The following is a 16426-nucleotide window of genomic DNA, read 5'->3' on the forward strand; positions in this document are numbered from 1 at the left end:
CAATATTCCAACAGTGGCCTAACCAATGTCCTGTACAGCCGCAACATGACCTCCCAACTCCTGTACTCAATACTCTGACCAATAAAGGAAAGCATACCAAACGCCTTCTTCACTATCCTATCTACCTGCAACTCCATTTTCAATGAGCTATGAACCTGCACTCCAAGGTCTCTTTGTTCAGCAGCACTCCCTAGGACCTTACCATTAAGTGTATAAGTCCTGCTAAGATTTGCTTTCCCAAAATGCAGCACCTCGCATTTATCTGAATTAAACTCCATCTGCCACTTCTCAGCCCATTGGCCCATCTGGTCCAGATCCTGTTGTAATCTGAGGTAACCCTCTTCGCTAAGACCGCTGAGGAAATAACGAATAAATCTAAACAGGCCATCTGGGAGAATAATGCATTTCAAAGAGGGATTAGAGTCTGTGATCATGAGGAAAATGCTAAGTCTTGGGAGGTGCTGAAGAGTCAGTGTGAGGATTAAGATAAAAGTAGAGAAAAACAGGACAAACTGAGAAAGGAGAGGCAAAATAAGGAATCAGGGTTGAAACTCCAAGCCGGATTATCAAGTGGGAATAAAATGGAGGTACCTCCTGACATATCGAGTCATCCAATAATGTTTCAAAATAATGACACGATAACGAGTCACACATGGATTCTTGACTTCCTCAGGGACACCTATTCAGAACTCACTGTATGATCAAAATCTCCTCAAAGCCATCCTCCTCCACAAATGTCATGGAAAACACGAACATCAGCACTGGCAATGCTAGAGACGCGGCAACTGCCCGCAATTCTATTGTGTCCTCTGTGAACCAGCAGGCACTAAATCAATCACCTGCCTCAAAAGCAATGGGCAGACCAGGCATAGTCACTGTGCAGCGTTTACAGGAGGAATACCCTGACCCAGAAAAACAAATATGGAAGACACATGGGTGTTTGCACTCTGCGTCAAAAAGCCTCTGGATCACTCCAGTTGGCCAAGCGTGTATACCTGATGCTTTGTTATCAATGCTTATTGACTGTCTTCAAACTGATACCCACCTTGGCAAGGAGGGAAAGAGAGAGGAAATGCAAAGACACTTTCAGCAGCTAACATCGTCTCTAAAGTTTCTCCATCCACAGGAAAAGCATGCTTTCGGACCACCGCCCACCCCTTCCACAACCTGATCCAAGTCCGACTCCACTGACCCAGGCCCCCTAGAAATGTTACCCATTGCGCACTCAGTGCCAAGTCATATTCCTGAGAACCATGCTCAGCACTTCTGATAGACAATTGACCCAGGAGCGGATCGCACCCATTCTGGCGACCCCTCTTGCTCTCCCAGCACCAGCACCACTTGCCCGGAGTAGGAGGGCACCACGGATCCAATCAGCTCCCAATTCATAAGCACGAAAAGTCATGAAGTTAACAACGGAGAAGAAGCGGGCCGTACGCTTTTTGTCATTGGTCTTCCTACGGACATTAAACCACATGAGCTTTACCTTCTCTTCTGACCATTTAAGGGATATGAAGGTTCACTGATCAAGCTAACACCACAACGGCCAGTTGGCTTTGTTACATTTGGCAGCAGAACGGGAGCAGAAGCAGCAAAGAATGCATTAAACAGCATAAGGTCTGATCCCGAAAATCCTCAGACTCTCTGGTTGGAATTGGCAAAAGCGAACACAAAGATGGCCAAAAGCAAACTGATGGCTACACCTAACCCCACAAATATGCAACCTGCCTTGGGAGCACACTTCATTGCATGGGACCCCCTATGACCTTGCAGGAACAACACTGATCCCTGCATCCCCAGAGGCCTGGGCTCCCAGTAAGTGTCCACTGTACACAACAGAACTGACCCCTGACAGACTGGATTTTGTTTTCAGGCTGGACTTCACTGAAGGAGACTTTGGATAGCTGGCTCATTTCCACTCAACTTGGAGGGGGTGTAGAGATCACTAAGGACTGTGGATTGAGGAAATTTACTGCCGAACACTTTTTTTTCCCACGTAAGAGGATCCTGCAGATCCTATCTACAGCATGGACTAGTAATTCTTATGAATAAGCTGGTAGTGCCTTTTTCAGCCCCATTTAGTTGGTTATCATGGAATGATAAAAGGAGGGAATGAAATGTTCAAGGGTTAATTTAAGGGCAGCACAGTGGCACAGTGGACCTGGGTCCAATTCCCGCCTCGGGCAACTGTCTGTATGGAGTTTGCACATTCTCCCCGTGTCTGCGTGGGTTTCCTCCGGATGCTCCGGTTTCCTCCCACAGTCCAAAGGTGTGCAAATTAGGTGAATTGGCCATGCTAAATTGCACGTAGTGTTAGGAGAAGGGGTAAATGTAGGGGAATGGATCTGGGTGAATTGCTCTTCGGAGGGTCGGTGTGGACTTGTTGGGCCGAAGGGCCTGTTTCCACACTGTCAGTAATCTAATCTAATTTGTTCTGCTGACATGTAAGAAATTGGATATCCCGGGGGGTGTGCTTTTCTGTCTTGCAGGCAGGATGTGACAATGGAATCATACTCTGTAAATGCTGCAGTTTAAGGAATAACCTAATCACACCTTGTTTCTGAAAGTAATCTAATCACTTTACATTGTTTTTGGGTGGCATATGACTATGAGGGAGTATCAGGGATTGTGTTTTCTGTATGTGACAGACTGTGATGTAAAATCCTGTATAAAGGGAGGACAGTTCCTTCGTTCAGAGAGTCTTATTGACATGCACTGCAAGCATCACAAAGAGCATTAGATAATCCTCAAAAAGCTTGTACTTGCTGAAATAAATTGTGGTCGTTCACAGAAGTTGGCGTAGTGCAGTTGCATCAAGCGTGTAAGAATCTCAAGAAGGGAACTTAACATCTGGAATGTATTGTATCTGGTCTGGTTGATATATCCACCTTCAGACCTTTCAGCTTCCCCAGCACTTTCTCCTTAGTGATGGCCACTACACTCATCTCTGCCCCTGACTCTCTTGAAGTTCTGGTATGCTGCAGGTACCTTCTATTGTAAAAATTGATGCAAAGTATCTATTCAGTTCCTCTGCCATTTCTTTGTTCTCCATTACTATTTCTCCAGCTTTATTTCCTTGTAGTCCAATGTCCACTCTTGCCTCTCTCTTTCCTTTTAGATATCTGAAAGAATTCTTAATATTTTCTTTTGAAGTAAAAGTGAGCTCACTCTTATATTTCATCTTCTCCCCTTTATCACATTTTTTTATTTATCCTCTGTTAGTTTTTAAAGGCTTATCAATCTTCTGGCTTCCCACTAATCTCCGGCACATTGTATGTTTTTTTTTGCTTTTGTGTTGTCCCTGAGTTTCCTCATCAGCCATGGTTGCCTCATCCTGCCCTTTGTATGCTTCGTCTTCTTTGGGATGAATTTTTGTTGTGCCTCCCAAATTCCTGGCACAAACTCATGCCACAGCTGCTCCATCAACTTCCCTCCTGGGCTCCCCTTCCAATCAACTCTGGCCAGCTGCTCCCTCATGTCTTTGTAGTTACCTTTACTCAACTGCAATACTGTTACATCTGATTCAACCTCCTCCCTCTCAAACTACAGGGTGAATTCTATCATATTATGGTCACTGCCTCCTATGTGTTCCTTCACCTTAAACTCCCTATTCAAGTCTGACTCATTACACACCACCAAATCCAGAATTGCCAGTTCCCTAGTGGCTTTACCACAAGTTGCTTCAAAAATCCATCTTGTGGACATTCCATAAATTCCTACTACCAAAAGGTGTATTGCATGTTGAAGTCCCTCATTATTGTTATAGTCCCTTTCTTACATGCCTTTTCTAACTCCTGATTTGTTTATACTGTTTAATCAGTATGTTACCTTGGCGGAGCTGAAGAAACCTGAGGTGTTGTATTGTCAGCAAGGAGTTGCATCTCCTTAGCTCTCTCAATCTACCATTGTTTCTTGATTTCTCTAGGCCAACCAACTTCACTTCCTTCATCGATGGCCTTTCCTCCATCATAAATTCAGAAGTGAACAAGTTCACTCATGGTTTCAGGGTTCAGTAGGATGCACAACTCTTTAAATAATTCCTGATTGCAAGAAGAGCAGGACGACTTTCAGGCTTGGGTTGATAATTGGTATTTAGCATTCATGCCACACAATTGCCAGGGAATGGTTATTTCTAACATGAGAGAGTTAAACCATCTCCCCCTGGCATTCATTCGCATTGCTATTAATGAGTTCCTCACTGTCAACAATAGAGGGTCAGTAGGTTAGTCAGTTAGCAAGATTAGGTCTGAGATTGAGTATTCTCTGATAACTGACTTCTCTCCTGACTTCCCAAATCCTTTCTATCACCTACAAGGCACAAGTTAGGAGTGTGCTGCAATATTCTCCACTTGCCTGGATGGTGAATCTTTAACATTCAAGAAGCTCATCACGATTCAGGACAAAATAGACTACTTGATTGACAACCCAACTACCTCTTTAAACATTTACTCTCTCCATCATTGGTGTGCTAAGGCTATACAAATGCATTGCAGCAACTCACCAAAGTTCCTTTGTCAACATTTTTGAATGGACATGACTTCTATTGTCCAGAAGAAGAATGGCAGTGTACAGATTCAAATGTCACTTCCTGCAAGATCCCTTCCAAGTCATACACCGTTCTGACTTGGAACTATGTCACAATTCTTCATCACTGTTAGGTCAAAATCCTATAATTCCTTTCCAAACAATGATCCAAGTAAACCTGCACTACACTGCTCACCACCATTTACTCAAGGGCATTTACAGTTGGGTAAAGCACTGACATTCAAGATCCATGAGTGAAAAAGAGCATTAACAATGCACCTTGGCCAGAGTTTGAGATTTGTGATGTAATTTCAGATTAAGTTGCTGAAGCATCATGAACAGAAACTGACTGAAGAGATTTAATTAAAATATTATGCTAAATATGGGCATGGATTACGGATTTATGATCACATTTAACTACTGTCAAAAGAAAAGGGAGGTTAGAGCTGGGGTTGAGGTTGGGTTTTGGGAAGAAGTTGACTAGTCAGAAGTTTAATGACGAGCACAAGGGACCTGGAGCTAGAACTAATGGTCTTTGGAAATGGCATTGGATGACGATTATTGGCTAAAGGATTTTCATCCTGAGGCAGTGTTTGTATCTGTAATATAATATGGAAGCTGACATTTGACCAGCCAGTCCGATTTGGTTCTTATTATCCACATGAACAACAGTTATAATCAGATTTACCCATCCTGTACGCACAAAATGGGAGAAAATCCAAAAGAGGAAAAAAAATCGAGGGACTCATAGGGTGGAACCTTATAGGGGTCTGAGTGGAAAGGGTAATGTTATACTTTTGCTAAGCAGTGAGGTGAGTTTCTCACTGGGCAGTTGGACATTACACACCAGCAACCAGCACTGAAAGGCCGCAGTTGGGACATGCTGTGCATGCCCAGTTGTCAGCTTGCAACACTCATGGTCAAGGGACCTGCTCACCTGTCACCCTGCAGTCTGAAAGTGTTCAATCCTGCGGGGCAAGCATCTGCAGGCAGGGGAAACCACATATTGTCAGTCTGGGAGCTGCACATACAGTGGTCAAGTGCCTGTCAGTCATGTCATTGGACTGTGCACCAAAGTCAGTAAAAGGCCTGGGGTGAATACTGACCACAGAATGTCTCCATTGAGCATTCAGAAGGTTACAAGGGGGGGATCCTGTAGGAGCTGTAGGGAGATTAGTGTTGTAAGGGGAGGGGGAGTCAAGGCTGGGAGATGTGGGGAGAATAGAGGCATTTTTGGAGGTAGGAAGAAAGAAGGTAATGGAAGAAAACTCAAGGTTTTTGGGTTTTATGCAGAACTGTATAGGAAGGCATCATAGACTGCTGGAGAGGACTTATTGGCAGTGCCCACCACCAGGCTCTGCAGGAGGAGCAGCCTGGGCATGATTGAAGTGTAATGTCAGGGTTCAGAGACCAAGGAGGACAATTGGTGGCAGAATTCAATGTGGTGGTTTGCCATATGGGGAGCTGGGTGGAAATGTGCTGTCAGGTAGAATGAAGTAATAAGGCACATAAAGAATCTGGGGAGCGATTACCTAGTGGTCAAGCAGACCTGGTGTTAATAGTTTTCATCACAAGCTGTGTTCCTTGCCATCACTAGATGTGGAATGCATCTAGAAAATGACTAGGACAACAACCAGGAGGGCCAGTTTGATGGGTGGAGGAGCAGGATCAAAGTTCTACTGAACATTAGGACATTGGCAGACAAGATGCATTTCATTTTGCAAACATGTATTTGACAATGTGCAATTCATGCAGATTGAATGCAATTAAGGGTTCAAATGCCAGTCAAAGGTACGTTGTAGCGAGCCAATTAGCTAAATTAACATTGTCATGTTCGTGATGCAGAAGTTAGCGGTAATAATTTAAAAAGAGGCTTATGATGTCTGAAAGACCCCCTTCACTCTTGGAGTTTCCAAGGGTGCTGTGAGACAAGGGGAACATCACTGCATTATGTATCATGGAAGCTAGATACTAAGCTGCAAGTTTGAGAATATGGCACCTTAATGATAACCTCAGCTGATGCAAGAATTGAATCCAATCTATTGGCATCATTCTGCATCAAAAACCAGCTGTCCAGCAGTACACCATATAGATAAGTATGGATGCAAGGCTGAACCATCAGACAAATATTTTAATAAGGGTAACTTATATTTTTGTGTTTCCTTCTTGATTAATGTAAAACACAAACATGGTTTGCTTCAAATGTATAATTGTCAATGTTTTCAGATCTAGGCAATTTTTGATTAATGTGTGGGAAGTTGTACTGAGTGTGGGTGGAAGGGGAAGGAGAAGGAAGTTGTAATGTCCTATGACATATGTCTAATCAGTACATGCTATCAATCTATTAGATGACATAATGTTAATTAAATGTTTGAAGTGCTTCCACATAACGTTCACTATATTTAATGGATCTCCACATGTATACTGCCAATTTGTTCATGTGGAATAATCAGAGCCACACTGACTTTCAAGAGTTTCAAACTTTATTCTGTGTAGATCATTAAAGCAGATATTGTCACTTGCCATCCAGTTTTATTTGCTTGCAAACCAAAAAAAATCAATTTTTTAAGCAACTCAATTTTGTGTTGCACTGCTTTAATGAATTAAAAACTGATCCATTTTGGTGGATGCAAGTGGACATTATTGACATTACAACTTCCTGTATTTTCATTGTTGTAAAACTCACCAAACTGATATCTACATTGAGGCACAGGAGTTTTCAAAGTTGACAGTAGCTTTGTTAAAATAAGGGGAAGGTTACACTGAAGTGATGGTATCATAAATGTATTTAAAAGGAGATTTACAATTTCCATGCAGATAGAATGTATGACTGAAGAATTATGAAACTGAGGCAAGTAACTGCATATATGACAGCTTTTTGTTTCCTTGGGCATTCTAGATGTTGATCCATAGAACCTTACAGGTTACACATTCCGTAGGATGGAGATCTCTGAGGTCTTTTTTTTGGTGAGATGTCTGGGGATAACTATTAAATGTCCAGAGCTTGACTGTTCAATGATAATGAAACACAAAACCTAATACTATGTGCTACGATAGGTCTATTTTATGTCAGTGCCAATAAATTTTTAGATGCTGTTAACTAAGTGACTGAATGCATTTTAAATACCTGCCTGGATGTTGTGCCTTTGTTCAAGAAGGGCTGTAAAGGAAAACCTGGGAACAATAGACCAGTAAGCCTAACATCTGTGGTAGGTAGGTTACTTGAGAAGATTCTGACAAATAAGATGTACATACATTTGGAAAGACAGGGTTTGATTAGAAGTAATCAGCATGGCTTTGTGAATGGGAGATCATGCCTCACAAATTTGTTGGAGTTAATTGGTGAAGTGATCAGGAAGATTGACAAAGGCTGGGCGATATATGTAGTCTACAGAGGAACCTCGATTATCCGTCAATCCATTATCCTAATGTTCTGATGTTTGGCTGAACTATGTTATCCAGCATTCAATTATCCGGAATTCGATTAACCGAACAAAATACTCCCCACCCGAGTCCTTCGGATAATTGAGATTCCCCTGTATATGGATTTCAGTAAGGCCCTTGATAATGTTCCACATGGTTGGCTGCTCTGGAAGGTTAAGATTGCATGGAATCCAGGGAGAGCTGGCAAACTGGATACACATTGGCTTGATGGTAGGAAGCAGAGGGTCATAGTGGAAGGATACTTGTCAGACTGGAGGCCTGGGACGAGTGGTGTGCGTAGGGGTTGGTGCTGGGCCTATTGTTATCTGTTATCTATATCAATGATTTAGATGAGAATGTATAAGGCATGATTAGTAAGTTTGCAGATGACACTAAGATAGGCAGTATTGTGGACTGTGAGGAAGGTTATCAGAAATTGCAGCAGGATTGTGATTAGCTGGGGAACTGGGCTGAGAAATGGTAAATGGAGTTTAATATTAGATAAGTGTGAGGTCTTGCATTTTGGAAAGTCAAATCAAGATAGGAGTTTCGTGGTGAATGGCAGGACCTTGAGGAGTGCAGTGTTGGGAAGTTATATTGCCGTTGTATAGGATATTGATGAGGACACACTTGGATAGGTTTTGGTGTCTTCCTATAGGAAGGACATTACTAAACTGGAAAGAGTGTAGAAGAAATTTACAAGGATGCTGCCAGGATTCAAGGGACTGAGTTACAGGGAGAGGTTGGACAAGCCAGGATTTTTTTCTTTAGAGTATAAGAGACTGAGGGGGGAATCTTAAAGAAGTATATAAGCTCACGAGAGGCATGGTTAGGGTGAATGCACTCAGTCTTTTTCCGAGGGTTGGGGAATCGAGGACTATGGAATAAGCTGCCAGCGGAAGTGGTTGAGACGGGTACATTAAAAACATTTAAAAGGCATTTGGACAAGTACATGGGTAGGAAAGCTTTGGAAGGATAAGGGCCAAGTGCAGAGAAATGGATTTAGCATGGATACGTATTTTGGTTGGCATGGACCAGTTTGAGCCAAAGGGCCTGTCTCCATGTTGTAGGGCTCTCACTGTTAAACCATTCACCCAGGGCTTCTTTCCTTTTATAATTACTGACTGAAATCCAGAAAATTATTTCTAAAGAATAATAACATATTCCACTGCATAATTCTCACCTTGAGATTTAATATTTTTGCCACCTGGAAATGATTGATCAAAGCACTGTGGCCAGAGAACTGGTGAAGACAATAACAATCACTACAGTCTGCACTTAATCAGTAATTCTGATGAAACATCCTAAGTCTGAAACTATGAATTCTGTTTCCCTCCACAGATGTTGCCTGACCTGCTGTGTGTTACCAGCATTTTCTGGCTTTATTGCATTTATTTAAATTCATTTAATGATGGAAAACATCCCAAGGTGTTTTGCAGACGCACATTTTGACAAAGAGAGAACAACCCACAAGCAGGAGATTTCAAATGACAAATTGATTTCCATTGTCTTCCCAGTTTTGAGGAAATTGTATGTCCATCTGTGCAGGAAGTTGGAGAGGGATGGGAAACTGTGAAAGTTCCAACTTGGGAATTAAAAGAAAAATTGATTTACTAGTCTTAATGTCACTTGGAAGTATTCTCTCATGTAAAATCACCAACTATTGTGTAACTTATACAACATTATCGAAAAATGTGAAGAAGACAAAGGATCAGTAAAATGCAAAACAAAGCAATAAAAAAGGCTTTGCTGGCTGACAGCACAAGCAAATCAAGAGTCTACTTCTTAAATTGTGAACATAACAATTCTATTTGGTAATTGTTTATTCACTTTTGACACTGCTACCATTTTTATTAAAAAAAAGGTCAATCTATTTTAACAATATGTGTAAAGTCATTTGAAGCAGTGTGGGTGGAAATTTGTTGCAGAATTAGATGGTGACATTAAACGACCAAAGGAGAATCCTGGTCAATATGATACCATTGTAGATACAATATCTTCTCTGTAGTTTCTTCACAAACAGGGCAGGATATGATGAAAAGCCTTCACTGCAGCTGTGGTTATAGGAATTGGTAAACGTGTAACAAATGTGTCTACGGAAAATAATGTTTTATGGGCAGGAAGTACGCACGGCCATAGGATTTTTAATTTACTAGCTAGTATCTGTCTTTCACATATGCTTTATTTGTGCATTCAGTTAGAGGAAGGGGCGATGTCCTGTTCTTAACTTTTAAACCAATCTGTCAAAATGCAATAGACCAACATGTGGTAATTATATCATGGAATATCCCTTCTCTTGCAATGTGAGGAGGCAGCTGTAGCTAACCTTTAATTGACTGCTCTGTTTAGTAATCCAGTTCACCTCCACCACAGCACTTTGTGCCTCAGTGCATCTGTGACAATGGACAGCCTGAATTACATTAATCCATTATTCACTAGCAAATGGCTCCAATTAGACCAAACCCATTTTCAACCCACAAATACACAACCATTATATGAAGAGCGTGTGAAAAATTCAATCCCAGAATTTAATTTTGAAGTAAAAAATATACTTTTTTAAACCTCATAAGCATGATCTTTAAATAAGATACAATATTTAGAGATTCCACAACACTGATTAATATCTGATTTTCTTTAGTAAGTCACATGGATAGGAGAACATTTTAAACAATGGCTCAGATCTTCTAGTATTCAGAATGTTAGAAACTGGTTGTACAACCAGGGCCAGGGACAGAGATCATAGGCCCTGTTGTTGTTCCAGGCTTGGGTCGCAGCCTAGCCCAAGCACAGCAGTTCCGTGCCCAGCTGGAAAGCAGTGGCCTGACTTGAACTCTGAGCCCCAGTAACTGGGCTCTGATGGTATTCCCTGTCCGAGGTCTTGCTTGTGACCTAAGGTGCGTTTTGGGCTCCTGCGGAGGTCCAGACTCATTGACCTCTGTGGGAAGTGCTGACAAAGTTTGGAATTTATATTGGAAATTTCTCTGATCCCCAGGTTGCTCCACAATAGTCTCGAAGCCAGTGTCCAGGAATATGCCTACTCAGTGTATTTGTCTCTATCTTATTCTACCATCATAATTTTAAACATCTCTATCAGATTATAAATGAACACAATCTCTGGGAATCTGGAAGTTAAATTTGGATTTGATATTTAACATAGTGAAGAGAATGAACAGAGTAGGTAGGAAATTACTCTGTCATAAAATCGAGAAAAAAGATGGCATAATCTTGAAACCTGAGCTTAAGGTAGTAAGGAATAAATACCATACTTTTAAGGAGGATTGTGAGAATGGATAATGTACTTTTTCAGATTATGACAGGTCTTCCCCTTACTCAATGCTCTGCCCAAAGTCAGGTGTGACTCAAAGTGATCACCACTGTTCAGGCAAGGGGAAGAGTCTCAAATCTACCCTGGCTAGGATGAGATCAAACTTCATTCTGCTTGCCCTGATCTGACCCATACTGGCCATCCAGCCAACTGGTTCCCCCCAAGGAATCTGAACTGCTGTTGCAATATGCACTTCTACAACATTGAACAGTGATAAAATAGGCTTCAATTCTCTTTCTGCCAAATGGCTGACCAGCAATCTCCTGCCATTGGCAGATATCAGAAGGATTTACACATTATACTCAACCTTTCCGGCCATGTTATGAATGCACCTTCTTTGGCTGTCAAGTCCTGAAGTGGATTTGAACCCTTAGCTTCAGTCTCAGAAGCAGGGACGCATCACAATACTTCTCATTCTGCCCAATTACAATTGCAACATTTAAAAGGCATTTGGATGGGGAAACGAATAGGAAAGGTTTGGAGGGATATGGGCCGGGTGCTGGCAGGTGGTTGGGATATCTGGTCGACATGGACGGGTTGGACCGAAAGGTCTGTTTCCATGCTGTACATCTGTATGACTGAATGCAGATCATTTCAACTGTCAAAAGCAAATAGATTCCTAGTTAGAGAAACACACTCTCACTACTGAGAAAGGTATTACAATAACAACACACTTAGGTTTCCTTCCAGGCTGTCTACAATCCTGACATGAGTATATCACCATTCCTTCATTGTCACTGGGATGGTGCAAAGATCACTCTGCTGTACTCTATGAGTCAGGGTTGACAGAAACATCCGAAGGTTAAGAAAAGGAAAAGCTCACTTAATCTTGATATTCATTATGAAGATAGGCCATGAATGCTAGATCTGATGCTTCGTTTGTTTTTTTCATTCCAATGATGTCATATCAAAGCCAATATCTGATGACAGTCTCTGGTAGTGCACATTTCCCTTTGGTAGAGCTGTGTTCACCTCCAGATTGTATCCAAGGCTGGAGCTGCAATTAATGGAGAACAAAAAAAATGAGGAAACCACTTGGTTATGAAGAGGGGTTCCTAGTGAAGTTGAAAAACACTCCTTGAAGGTTTAGCTTGACTACATAAGGTGTCAAAACAACAGTGGTGTCTTAAACTACTACAATATTGGAAGCCTAAATGTAGTTTTTATACAGTCCCATTTGTTCCTCAATTGTGGGATTAAAGAAGTGCCTGCAATCAGTAATTAATTGATAGGTATACGATTGGAATTGCATAGGAACGAGAAATAGTATTTTCATTTGTGTGATTGATCAATGAACAGAATTTAAATAATTTTCTGAAATTTTAAAAAGGATAGAAACATGCACATGAATTTTTTTTAATGAAGTATTTTGTTAAAATGATAGCTATAGATGTATATTTTTCATAGGGAAAGATCGACTTTTGATATATTAATTATATGTATATTTCACAAAATAATACACTAAGTAATTCAGATGGGAAAGTTTACAAAAGTCTGACTCTCTAACACTTACAATTTGACAGTTTATAGGACTAACTTTTACTCAGATATTTAGAACTGTGTAAGGAATTGGAATAAACTCAGAAGTAATTTGCCGTTGGCTACTTAAGGTCTAGGATTGGAAGAAAGAGATGTTTTTGAATTGAATTGGTGAATGGTTGTGGATCAGTGGTGCTGGAAGAGCACAGCAATTCAGGCAGCATCCGAGGACAGGCAAAATCGACGTTTCGGGCAAAAGCCCTTCATCAGGAACGTCGATTTTGCCTGTCCTCGGATGCTGCCTGAATTGCTGTGCTCTTCCAGCACCACTGATCCAGAATCTGGTTTCCAGCATCTGCAGTCATTGTTTTTACCACCTTGGTGAATGGTTGTGTCAGCCGAAGAGGAATTTCAATAGTGCAGCATAGAATATTTTCAGGATTACGAGTCTTTAGCTAAAAATTAGCAAATCTAACTAAAGGGTAGTTTAATTATACATCTGACCCTTGCCATGATTAATATTGACTAATCTTCTCTGAAGATAACTATAACTTGCATTGATATAAAATCTGTAATATATTAAACACTATAATACAATAAGAATTGACATTGTGTCACAGAAGACCATATGAAAAGTGTCTAAACCTTGGTCCATGAAGAGTCTTAAAATAAGATACATCGAATATCAAAGACGTTTGGGGAGGAAGTTCCAGAACTCAGGTCTGAAGGTGGTGGTGGTGGTGAGAACAAGTAGGGAATGAAAGCCAGACCAGACTTGGAAGGATACGGCTAACCTGGAAGATTCCATAGCTGTAGAAAGCTGCAGAGATAGGCAGGAGTACGGCCATGGAGAGAAACGAACATGAGACTGAAAACGTAAAAATAAAATAGGGTAGTGGATGATGAGTCAATGTAAAACAGCAACTGCAGGGATCATGAGTGAATGGGACTTTGTGTGAAATAGTGCGAACATGAAATCAAGTTTCTGGAGGGTGCAAAATGAGAAGCTGGCCAGGAGGCCAACAGAATAACAAAAACACTAAAAAGTAGGATTTAAATTTGCATCTGTTTAATCAGTTTCACATTTTCTATATAAAAGCAGTTGAAAATGAAGCCTTTGCAGTACAAATTTACTAATTTGATCAATTCAACTGAACTTTTACACTTTTTACATTTTCTATCTTGTTACTTCTGAGCAAGATTGGTAATTTGTGAAAAATGGATAGTTGCACGACATAGATCCATTGACAAAAGAAATTTGAATGAGGTTTTTAAAGCCAATTTCACTAGAATTCAATCAAAAGAGTTCAGATATTGCAGAAAAAAAATGTTTTTGCCAAAGCTTTTTGTTTTGTAATCATGTGGAAAATTTGCAAAGAATACCAATGGAAATCAACATTTTTAATATTTGAGAGGAATGTGCTGATTGATTACTGATTGATTGAGTTCTTGCCATGTACTAGCGAACTGATGACTGATAGTTAACTGCTAAGCTTTGTTTAAATTCAAACCAGGCAGATTAGTCAAGGCACCATGCTGAGAAAGAGAATGGTTGTCATCAAATTTGGGGAGTTTGCATACAATGGTATACATGATCTTTTTGTCTATGAAGAACAGGGCACTGTGTATGTGCAGGTGCGCTGCTTTGCAAACTTGATTGTCAGTGACATTCTTTGCACACTCAGGATTATTTAGCAAATGTCCAGTTGTGGAATCACATCTAACTGGAGATTATTTTAATTTTGCAAGCACAAGCTTGTTAGACATGCTTACTATGGCACGGTTAGCACCTAACTTGTTGTGAACAGCCAACGAGCTCACAAGTCTTTGGGATACAGTCACACAAACTCCATTTCTTTGATATTCTAGTTGCGAAATCAGCCAGGACATTCTCTACTATTGTCTACTGCATGCTTATCTTTACTAGTCAACATACATGCTTTGGGATTCCTACAACTCCATGCAAAGAGGATTTGCAAATAGGGTCCAAACCATTTGTTCAGTGTGCATGTTTGATGCTGAAATAGCACGAACCTGTGAGATGACTGCTATCCTGACCCGTTCATTTCTCCCTATGTATTGTGCAAACTCATGAATGGTCTTAAGGCTATCACTATTGATGTTAAAGTTTCCAGTCTACCTCAGACTCTCAAAGGTTTGAGCAACAGGTGAAGATAGCTTTCACCCATTGTTACTATGCAGTCACAGTGCGAGCCATGCTCGCCATTAACATGTGCTACCATAAAGCAAAAGGACATTCTGCCAATTATAAAAATATATTGTATTGGCGGTCCCCGGGTTGTGAATACGTTGCATTCTTGAGTCCACTTGCAAGTTGATTTTTAATACAAATTCAAATACAATGCAGGGCATCATAAAACAGCTGTTCTTAAGTACGAGGAAATGTCTGTATGTCAGAACTTCTAAAATAATTCATATACACCCCACATAGGGTCACACTTGTAAATATGAAAATTCATAAATAGAACATTGGTAAATCAGGGACCCCCACTGAAGAATATCAGGGTCAATGTGATGCTAGGCTATATATCCCAGATTCTAGTAGTTTGCATCAAACATCATTTCCCTTTACTATTTTCAACAACAACGTATTATCCATTCTTAACTAGACTATGCTTGCAAGGCTCAAAACACAGTGTCCAGCATTAAATATGATTCTAAAATGGGATATTGTCATTTGTTAAATAATCCTGAGTGTGCAAAAAAGTACACAGACAACCAGCTTAAGATTGTTAGCCAGACTTGCAGTGTGGTGTATTTGCACATACTGGAAACTACATATATTAAGGCACAGGGTCCTTTTCTTTGCAGACAGAAAGAAAAAAGAATTGGGTTGGGGGCAGGTGGAATCTCATAGAAATCTATCAAATTCTAACAGGACTAGATCAGGTAAACACAGGAAGGATGTTCCTGATGGCTGGGGAATCCAGAACAAGGGGTCACAGTCTAAGGGTACATAGTTGGCCATTTAGAACGAAGGTGTGGAGAACGTTTTTCACCTAGAGAGTTGTGAACATTTGGAATGCTTTGCTAAAGACAGTGGTTGAAGCTAAAACAATGCATGCTTTCAAGTGGAGTTTGTTTTTTATCCATTCACAAGATGCGGGTGTCACTGGCTCGGCCAACATTTATTGGTCATCTCTGATGCTCTGAAGGCAGTTCAGGGTCAATCACACTGCTGTGTGTCCAGAGTCACATATAGGCCAGACCAGGTAAGGATGGCAGATTTCTTTCTATAAAGGACATGAGTGAACATGGGTTTTTCCAACAATTAACAATGGCTTCATGGTCATCATTAGACTTTTGATTCCAGATTTCTTTTATTGAATTCAAATTCCGTTATGGTAGCATTCGAATTTGGGTCCACAGAACATTCTGAAATGATAGTCGAGCACTAATATCATGAGGCAATCATTCTCCATTAGTTATAGTCCTTAGGCTGAAGGGATCAAAAGGTATGGGCCAAAGCAGGAGCAGGGTAGTGAGATGGATAATCAGCCATGATTATACTGAATGAATGATTGAATGGCTTCTTCCTGCCAATATTTTCCTTGTTTCTGTGTGTACACATTGAGTGTTTCAACTCAACAGAGTAGGTGCTCATTTCTCCAGGCAAACCATCATTAATTAAACTGTGTGGTTTAGAACTTAAGT

General features: G+C 40.7%; 1 pseudogene; it reads left to right on the forward strand.

Moving 5' to 3' along the window:
* LOC122555100 overlaps positions 1-1904 on the forward strand; it is a 15469-nt pseudogene extending 13565 nt beyond the window's left edge.
* Positions 1905-16426: the final 14522 nt, after the last annotated feature.

The sequence above is a fragment of the Chiloscyllium plagiosum genome, chromosome 1 (assembly GCF_004010195.1).
Source record: "Chiloscyllium plagiosum isolate BGI_BamShark_2017 chromosome 1, ASM401019v2, whole genome shotgun sequence".
NCBI classification, from domain to species: Eukaryota; Metazoa; Chordata; class Chondrichthyes; order Orectolobiformes; family Hemiscylliidae; genus Chiloscyllium; species Chiloscyllium plagiosum.